The sequence below is a fragment of the Platichthys flesus genome, chromosome 18, assembly GCF_949316205.1.
Source record: "Platichthys flesus chromosome 18, fPlaFle2.1, whole genome shotgun sequence".
Lineage (NCBI taxonomy): Eukaryota > Metazoa > Chordata > Actinopteri > Pleuronectiformes > Pleuronectidae > Platichthys > Platichthys flesus.
In genome coordinates, this window is record NC_084962.1 from 4,680,450 (window position 1) to 4,691,210 (window position 10,761).

A 10,761-nucleotide genomic window follows, 5' to 3' on the forward strand; every position below is an offset into this window, starting at 1 on the left:
AAGAGATAGATAGGCAGAGATAGGCTCTGTTAGCTGATGGGGTGATAGAGGAGAGCTGCAGCCCCTGGGCCTCACCTGGTGTTCTGGTGAAGAAAAAGACTGGAGAGTGGAGGATTTGTATTGACTATCGCCACTTAAACAGCAAAACGGCATACTAATGCGTATGCTCTATCACGGCGACATCCAGATCCTGAGCCTGACACAATGAGGAACACCATAAGGGACACATCTGGCCAAGTGAATGTTGTGGACTCTACAGGGAGTCGAGTGATTCCAGGATAGGCAGTTCACAGTCTCAGTCACGGTTGCAAAATCCCAAGATCCCTAGTTCCTCCACAAGGGGGAAGCATGAGGACATGGACTGTGAGTCAGATAACTTTTCCTTTATTATTTCACTTCCCAGGATGATACTGAGATTAAGCTGCGGCAAATGGATGATCCCGTCATTAGTGGAGTGTTGGACTGGATTGAGGTGAAAGGGTCTCGACCTCCGCGGTGGCAGATGAGAGGGAGCTCTCGTGGCTTCGTAAACTAGGGATATATATATATATGTGTGTATATGTGTAAATTTAGTTTTGGCTGTGGCTGTTATTATTGGTTTTGTGTATTGATATTGTCTCTGTTTAGAAACGAGGAAGTTTCTTTTGTTGTTCTTCTGTGAGGAGTGTTGTGGAAATGTGACGGGTAATAATGTGCTATGTCCCGAGTTGATGACCTTCTCCTGTGTCTTCTTTCGGCTGAGGCCTAAATGCTTGGCTACAATATGTTGGGTTATTTACAATTTCCTCTAATAATAATGATAATTTAATGAACTTGTCAAAAAAATTGTAGCCTATATGACCCGGTCAAGTTGCCATAGAATGTTTTTGAGTTTCGCCTTGATTGATGTTGCGTGTGCGTGAAGAACCAAATGTTCTAAAAAATCTAAGAAAAATGGAGCGCTTTAAGACCTGTGACTGCTGCGAGTGTCTCCGTCATCATAATATTTTTCTCCACTGTACATATAACTTAATATTTACTTTTAAACTTTCTGAAATGACCATAACCACTCAGCTCTGATGAGCTTGTTCTTTGTAAATTTAATTAAATTTATGTATGTATAGCCTTTTTATTGTGTTTTGTTTTTGTTCTTTGTTTTGTCTGTCCCTCTGTATTTCCTGAACTAGGTAGGTAAAACATGATTAAAGATAACAACAAAATCAATAAATATAATGAGTTATAATTATAAAAAAAAGAGAAGATTGTTAATGGTTAAAATGTAATAATATAAATAAATAACCACAAAAGATTAAGAATAAAATTGATATGATTGTCTGGTTTATGTTTTATGTTTGTTCAAAGAATCTAAGAAAACACTCAGAATCTGTAGACTACTGCCTAATAGTCTTATTATTGCCATTTGATGGCAATTGCTCATATACTGTAAGCCTAAATAAGAATATTTATTATTTTGAACAAAGGTTAAATGTTATTTCACAAGTTTCAAAAAGTACCCCCAACTTTTTTCAAATGCCCCTGGATTTCAGTCAGTGGGGGTGAAAATTGCCCCATTAAAAAATATATATTTCCTACCCTGACTCTATGGAACAGCTGTGATGTCAATATGAAAATGTCCAACAAGTTATAAATTTGAATTTAATTGTGAAGGGGAAGTAGCAAAGTAAGCCGGAATAGGATATGTAAAAGACTTGATTTGCCTAAATTTTGTTTATCTACACTCGCTGTGTCTTGAATGTTTATTTTTGGTGAATGAGTTTGAGCTGTTTATGATGAAAGTGGGAATATTGTGGCATTTGAATATTGTGGCATACTTAAATATATGTTTTATGTTGTAAGATGTTAAAAATAAACAAAGACCTAACCTAATGAGCCTTAGGAGTCATGTACATAGCCTGTTATTGTCAATTTTCCAAACAGGGTTAACAATGAAGAGCAACAATAACACATAAGAATTGTTACTCTGCTCAGAATGCAACTATTATCTATTATTTTAGTTATAAGCCTGTCAAAGTCTAAAGAGTTTTTTTATATGAAATACATTACTGTTCTATTGAACAGTTTACATTAGGAATAAACAAATAAAACACTTACAGACACAACTGACTGTAGCAGAGGCCAAAGCAAGGATCATTACATCATCTTTGTGTCTCTGCAAATACAAAACATGTGCTCGATTTGCTAAAGTAAAGAAAGAAACTAATTTCAGTTTATATACTCAGCTCTCCATACACTGGATCCTTTGTGTTGCATGGCTAAAATGAAAGGTAGTCAGTAGTCATGAGAAATTATGTTTGTCAGCGATAACTACATTTTTCACATAATTTTACTTAAGTTGCTGCAACTACCCCACACTGTTCAGTACTTTCTTTATGACCTTTCATGAACAGTGGTTCTCTTTTTCTAATCTAAAAATAGCAAGACCACAATTTAAATTACATTATTCTGCGTAAAAGCATATACAGACGAAACGGCTCGCCTCTCTTCTATTCTGGCTTTCTGTTTTTGTGGAACGCTCATAACAAACACATCAAGCAATGTGTCACACATTATGGATTGAAAATAACACAGAATGCACAGCCCACACAGGGACTGCAACTTAAAAATCATGCTTGTACTATTTGTAAGAAAGTCTTATTCTAACTTCTGTATATTGTTATTTGCTGCTATATTTCATGCTTATATTTCACTATATTTGTACACTATAGATGTGTGAGAGAAGACTTATACAATTTAATTTTACATGAGTATAATGACAATAAAGATCTTTGAATTTTAATCTTTGTAAAGTATAGCTTTACATGAAATCTCATTTCTCAGGTGAGGTTTGTGTACCTCTAAATTATATTCAAGTACAGTACAAATATTTAGTTACTTTACACCACTGATCTAACAATACTTTTAAACTCACTCCCTTTCCCCAAAAGTTGGGATGGTATGGAAAGTTAGTAAAAAAAGAAAGCAGTGATTTCTACATTTAATTTGACTTGTATTGCATAGCAGACACTATGAACATAGGATAAGATAACTTAATTGTATCGTCTTTAAAGTGTTGTGAAAGGAATGGCAACATTACAAAGTGGTAAATGCTTTACCGTCCCAATTTTTTTAGGAAAATGTTACAAGAATCCAAAAAGTGTTTATTTTGAAAAAAAAAACTTTTTCTGATTTGGGGTTCTATGTTGCAACCTGTTAAAAGTCATAATGACGGGATGAAAACCAAGTATTATCAAAATGAATCGAAAGGAAAAACATTGCAGAAGCAGGTCTGTCATTATATTGGACATTTTCAATTGATCCTGTAATGGCTGCAAATCAGAAAATCTTTAGTGAGTTCATTGTGATGGTGAAGGTTCCTCATCCTGTGGGGTCAGTACTGAACAGGACTGGCTACATGCGACAGGCATCTACTGTCTGACCGCCTCAAGCAGAACACTCGATTTGATTATACATATATCCATGGAAATTAAGAGGCTCTGTTTATGTGCTGACTGCTCCAGCTTACGTGGAGACATGCCATCAATGCAAATGGTATTTGACCCCAAAGCCTGGAAATCATTCTTTCCCAAAACATAACTCCACCCCAAAACAGGCACACATGCACACACACTGTCCAGTCTAACCCAGCCCCTCTGATCTATGTGCCCACTTACCTTCACTCTAATATTGGTTTGCTCCTGTTTGCCATGAAGCACAGTTGGATTTTTGTTTGCTAATTTCGGCAAAGATGTGTACATCTTCTGTGTAAAGCCAAGGTAAGAGCTTTTCATCTCTGTGTTTTAATCTTTGTGACAGTTTCGATCTGAACAGAACCTGTTAAGTATTTGAACTGCAGAGAATTAAGATACTAATGCAACACCATGCAGTCATGTCAGGAAGGATTTTAAAACGTTTTTTAACAACCATCTCCTTAATTCCTGAAATCCCCATTTTTGTTGCCGCCGCTAAAGAGGTTATGTTTACCTGTCCATTTGTTTGTTTGTAAGCAATTTTACACAAAATACAGGATTTCCATGAGAAAAGGGTGTGCCATGGGTCAAGGAAGAAGCCAGTACAGTTGGTGCAGATTTTAATCAGGGGGAGATTCAGGCTTTTTTCTTTCTTTAACATAGCAAGAGGGTGTTTTTCAACTTTTCATACTCTTTTCACCGGGAACAATTCATGGATCTCGATGGGGAGGAATCAGGCACATTTATGGAACTGAATGTGTGCAATTCGGTGGAACTAGTGTTCTGCACTGACTGAATTTAAGGGGACTGTCAGGCCATGCCAGGTCTATGGGTCATTCTAGTCTCTGCATGTAAAACCCTCACCCTTGTGGTCAAGTCAAAACCGAAATCCTTTTCCTGACAAAGCGAAAAATGTAGCATACTAGCTTTGTTCCAGCGGCCAAACAACAGAAAACTAAACAGTTTTAGTGATCAGATTGAGGTAACCTTTATTGGAGAAGAAACTTAGTGACTTTCTTTGCTGATTTAGAGTAAGCAATTTAGTGAGAGTTGGTTCTGAAGAAAGTTTTTCTAGGGCTGTGGATATCTATCGGTCCTGGAAGTGGAAAACTTAGGTAATGTGTAATTAAATGAAATACATTAAATTGAGTAAATAAGAGTTAAAAATAAAAGTAAAAGCTTAAAATAGTAAATTAATAGGTGTGATATTTCCCCATCATTTTAAGGAATATGGGATGACCCTGTATGTATCTGTGTACATACAAAAAGCCAAGTGTATATTCATTCACCAGACGGTGTTGAACGCTCGTCTGTGATTCCACCTCCGCTATCTCGCTTTGGTAGAAAGTTAACAGGTGAGCCTGCAGATTTGTTGCCATTGAAAAGTAAGGCAGTTGCATGGTCAACAACCAGCCTCACCATTGGTCATTACTCTACCATGCACAGTGTAGAACACAACAACAACACTTCAAGACACGTCTGCTCAGATACTTTGGTGTGATTGCCTGCTCAGGACAGTTATGCTTGCTTAGCATCCTCCATTTTCGTGGCAAAACAACATAACATTACTGACTGACTTCACTGATAGGACAGGAGGGCAGGACATCGGTCGAGCTGACTGTGATCGCCTCTTCTAGATCACTTCAGCCGGTCTGATGAGCTTGTAGTCTATATTTTGCATTCCTACATGTTTGTTTTTCCCCAAACGTTTAAATCAGTTTGTGAATTTCAAATAGGGGCAAAAAGTAACAGACCTACGACTCATGTTCACTTGAATGGAAAAGTTGTCGTTTGTTCAATAACCACAACCTTACAGTGGCTAAAATAACTCCATGAAAATGAGGTGGGCATGGACTGCACTACATCATTACGCCCTGAACCATATGTGGGCAGGATTTAACAGTTAGCAGTGAAAACCACCAGCTCCTCATTTGTGTCCATAGCTCACATGCGAAGCAATGTAAATATAACACTTATTACAGCATATGAGCTCTACTTAGTTTTTAAGGAAACACAGAAAGGTGCCTATAAGAGCATGAAAAATATATATAATAAAACAAATATAGATCTGAGGGTGTTGAGACAGTAAAACAACAAATCTATGCCACTTAAGTATTTGACAACATACTAATACAGCCTTAGTATCAGTATTTATTGTATTGCTATGTTTATCATTACAATATTTACAAGTCCGTGAGCATGGATATGACAATGAACTCTTGGTTGGCCCTTTATCCATAACCTTACCTTGGGTATTGCTTGTAGATAAAAAAGCATGTTTTCTATTCTCTTTTCTATATTCTCACCATGGTGTACAGATGTAATGTGTGAGGATGGTCAAAAATTCTCCAAGTGTCCACAAGCCAAAACATTAATATTCGCCTCAAAACGGTGTCATTTACACAGTTTTTTAGCCTAAATGTCAACTACGCATCCCCTTCTACATCCAAACTGGTTTCACGCACCCCCGTTCCCACACAACATAGCCGCATTAAATGCATCATCTTTAATCATGAACACATGATCAACACACGGAACAAAATAATCAAGAGGGTTCGTGTTTGTTTATTTATGAGGCAATTGATTGTCATTCTCATCTGATATGTTTTCCCCCCAGAGTAACAATGTTTTCCAGATTGAGTCTGATTCTGATCGGAGCTGCGTACATCTACTATCAGGTAAATATGCTTCTCAGTCTGGGTTAAATACTTTAAGACAGAAATACAACTAAGTGCATGTTTTGAAATTACCCCCTGTAATTCTATCTTAATACTCTTATTACATTTGGTTCAATCAATTAAGTCTTGCATATATAATAACATTAATTGACTAAATATTAAAAGACAAAATAGATCTTTGTATTTACTGTAGAGCCTCTGTAGCCATTTTTCCTCTGCAGGTATATTAACATGTATATATTTTAATTTGACTTAAGACGGAATCCTGAAAGATAGTATAAATCTGTTGTTTACCTGTTCTTTTCATTGCAGGTCAACGCATTAGGTGAGTCGTTTGGCAACATTGTCAAACATTCAATAAGATTTTCAGAAACATCCATAAATTGGGCAAGAATTAAGGGGCTGGGTTCACCATTATATAAATAGGCCAAATTGTGTAGAACTTTAGATACATTACAATAGAACTGCTAGAAGATTCCTCATGGGACTGATCCTTGGGCGGGGCCAAGGGGTATTAGCCCCAGCTGATATCTGATTGGTCCCTGAAGTGCCCCTGTCCCATCAGTCATTTTTATATAAAAGAATCACTTTATAATTATATTACAATAAAAGTGACAATTTGCAGCATTTCCCACAGAATTAAGTCAGTCTAAAATAGTAGCAGGTATAAAAGTGCATGCGCATGAAGGTCACCCTCATGAAAAAATTTTAAAGCCATTTTCAGACATTTGGCTACAGAGTTTACAAGTAGTCTGCCTTTCACACATGCAAAACAAAGCGGTGAAAGGGATCTATTGACAGAATTTGAATCTAAAATAATCCTAGTGATGTTTTCACTAGTGTGTTTAATCTAAATTGTTCGAATTGTTGTTTTCTCTTCTTTAGAATAGGCTCTTTATGTTTAAATACTTACTAATTTCATCAGGGGCGGGTCTTCTTGGAGGCTGCCATGTTTTTACAGTAGTCCAAAGTGGTCAAACTAAACACCTTTTGAATATTTATGTCAACTGAAGGCTATCCCATGTTCTGTGTCATGCTTGGAAGGGGCGAGTGAGATGAGGAGTATTCAGCCCTAACCCTAACCATAGCTAAACTAAAACAAACAAAACAGAACCAAAACCTAAAAACTCTTATCAAGAGAGGTAGAGAGAGGGAGATGTCTTACTGCTGCCGGCTTGCTCCCAGCAGGTGAGGCCAATTCCAAAATCACACACTGTATGTATGTTAATACATGAAGAGTATAGGGTTACACTCTCTAATGCAGTGATTCTCAAATGGGGGTACGCGTACCCCTGGGGGTACTTGAAGGTACTCCAGGGGGTACTTGAGATTTTTTTTAAATATATTTAAAATTAGCATCCATTCAAAAATCCTTGAAAAATTGTTATTTAACAAATATTCAATAAAATATAAGTGTAAGTTCATGAACTCAATTTTATATTCAGTAGGCTTTTCAATTTAATTATCCTAAAAAAACAGAGTGTCCCCCATACCGATGGTTTGACCCAACCTGTCACACGCCACCTGTCATCACCTGTCATCACCTGCCTTGAAAACTTCAACAATGGAGTAGAGTTGAAGTGAAGCAGCAATGCTGCTGAAACACGGAGGGACAAGTACCAAAGATGGCGAAACCAGAGCAGAGAGCCTTCCCTAAACAACACCGTGAGAGCTAGTGCCTCTTCGGAGGGGCGCTAAAATGGAAAAGTTTTCCGTTGTGAAGTTAATGATTCATAACAATAAGTCCGCGTCTCTACCGGTACCCTTTCAAAATAAAAGCATGTAATACAAAAGCTGAAATGAAATTGTATGACCCCTAAAGCGAGCAAATATGTCACAATAAAATAACAGAAAGACACTTCAATAATATTAACAATAACATAGATTGGGTTATTTACACTTTATGTTTTTTCTGTGGGGAGAGATTAGCCAGCAGTGGCATTAAGCCACCACATCTTCAGCGGTATCTCCAGACAAAACATGAAAGTCATGTTGATAAGCCACCTGAGTTTTTTAAGAGGAAACTTTCTGAATTCAGGTCATCTCAAAACACGATGCGAAAAGCCTCCTCAAAGCAAACGGAAACAAGCTACCTGTCAGTAATCTTTTCAATCCTTAAAGAAGATATTTTAAGATGATGAATATTAAAAAAATATGTTTTGAGCTAATCTTTTATTTAAAACTAAGTTAATGATTTATTTTTTGGGAAGAAGTGTTTAGCTATAATTAAGTTCATGAGTTCAGTTTGAGAAAATATCTTTATTATGATCCCAAAAGAGGTCACTTTAAGTTGATAATTATTTTGAGGTGCACAAATCTTTATTTATATTGAGATAATAATAAAAGTCTTTAGTTATTTTATATCTTTTTATTTCGTAATAGTTCAAGAGAAACCACTACAAATGAGCAATGTTATGGACATTGATGGAGTTTTAAGTTTGAATGTGTCTAGTTACAAGGCTTAATAAATCACATTACATCTTTCTTTCAACCAAAAATGCTTTGCGCTGGTTAGGGGGTACTCTGCAGAATTTTTTCTTCGAAGGGGGTACTTCACTGAAAAAAGGTTGAGAACCACTGCTCTAATGTATCAGAGGCTCAACTAGTTGCTATAAAAAAAAAAAGATAACACACAAAAATATTTTTTTATAGACTGTGACATTGCTGAGCTGGAAGTGGAAAATAACATCACGATGGAGAACCAGACACTTTTGAACATGTCAGTGTCAATCCAGTTGGAAAGCGGTTCTTTCAACGTGACGATTTCAGCAATCCAACTGGTTTCAGGTATCTTGCAGGAGCACTTTCTTCTTTCTGTGGTTATTTCACACTGTGACAGGGGAAATAGAGGGAGTTGGGAAGCACGATGCACTTCTAAGATGAAAATTGTATTAGAATTATTTCACATGCATACAAACTGGTGGCTGTTTTATGAAATATATTTGAGTTATTAAGACTTTTTTATGTATAGCATCACTAAACCTAACACTGGCAAATTAACACTTTATTTTTGACAAACCAGTAAAAGCTTGCAAATTCCTAAAATTCTCCCAAAGAATTCCTGTCTCCTCAAAATTTCAATTATTTGCAATTTATCTAACTGCATGAACCTCTCAGAGGAAATGTAATGTCACCAAAATGTTACAGATACAGAATGCATTCATATAATGTTTTTGCAGGATAGCCGCTACAACACTGTACAACACTTTATACAAATCTACACAAACACACAGCACTTTGTTAGGTTTAGAGAAATATTGTCCTCTTGGTTAAATACAGATAAAGTTAAGTCATCAAATGATTTTTACCTCAACCAGAGTTATTTTTGTCAAATCTAACCACAGATGGGATTTAGGATGCAAACCCCAGTCTCTATCTACAATCTATTGGAAATAGCATTTTTGCATTCACAATATAATTCATTGTTCAGTTTATTACCTACATCTGTTTGTTTAGACAAAGTACACTTATTCTTTAAAAAGGCTGTTGTTATGTCAAATTATAATATTTAAAAAAATAATTCAGAATCGTAATGTCACTCAATCGACAAAATGAGGATAAAATCTTTATACCTATTTTCTTCATCAACTAATTATCATTTATTAAATCCAACCACATCTACAGTCACAGTAACTTGGGATTTTTCATTCAGATTCAAACTTGATTTATTAATATTTTGGTCATTGCATTTAATGTTACAAAAAATTAAGATTTCAAACTGAGTTTTAGGAATCTGACGATTGTGCTTCACTTTCTAGAATGCTTTCTGATTGGAGACACAACCAGTTGCAATTGCTCTGTCGGGTACAGTTGGAGCAACGAAGTGTGCTACAATTCCTCATGCTGCACCGAAACAACTTGCACACAAAACGTGGCCCACATCGAACCACTCTGCGTTGCTAAAGTCCAAGGTACCAGTCATGATATTTGACCTGATATTATTAGTATTTTTAGTAATATTTTCTCTTAATAATTTATAGTATTTTGAAAAGATCTCTGTGGCATAATAGAGCAAAGATCATGAATCTTTGCAAGAGTATATGTATATATTTAATGATAAATTTACTGTAGAGAGCAACAGTAAAACTAATGATAATATTATCAATCTACAGTTTCCATCTATGGATCTGCTACACTGACGTCTGGATCCTGGGATGCTGACAAAACTACAAAGGTACATTTTGCTCTTGTGACAGACTTATAATACCAGAGAGTGTTTGTCTCTAAAAAACAAAAGTCAGATATACATGATTTAACCCTCTTTCTTTTCAAAGCTGAAGAGTGCGTTCAGATCTCGATTGAATGGCTATGAGTCCCTGAAGATAACTGGTAGAATGTAATGTACCTTCCTTAGGAAATATTTTTGATAGGCTTTTGAGACAAAATAACACAAAACAACTTCCCAAATGTACACTTTGCTATGTCATTAACCGATATATTTATTTATTCTTTCCAAAGCCCCGAAACTGCTGACTTCAAGGCAGTTGTCTGCATCAAACTAAAGACCTCTGTACTTAATCAATTGCTGACTGATCTGATGGCCAATCTCTCAGCTAAGTTTTGGGTCGACACTATAGGTCAGTGAAAAAGAGTCATTCATTTAGATCACAATGTTATGTATGTATTGCAAGTTGTTC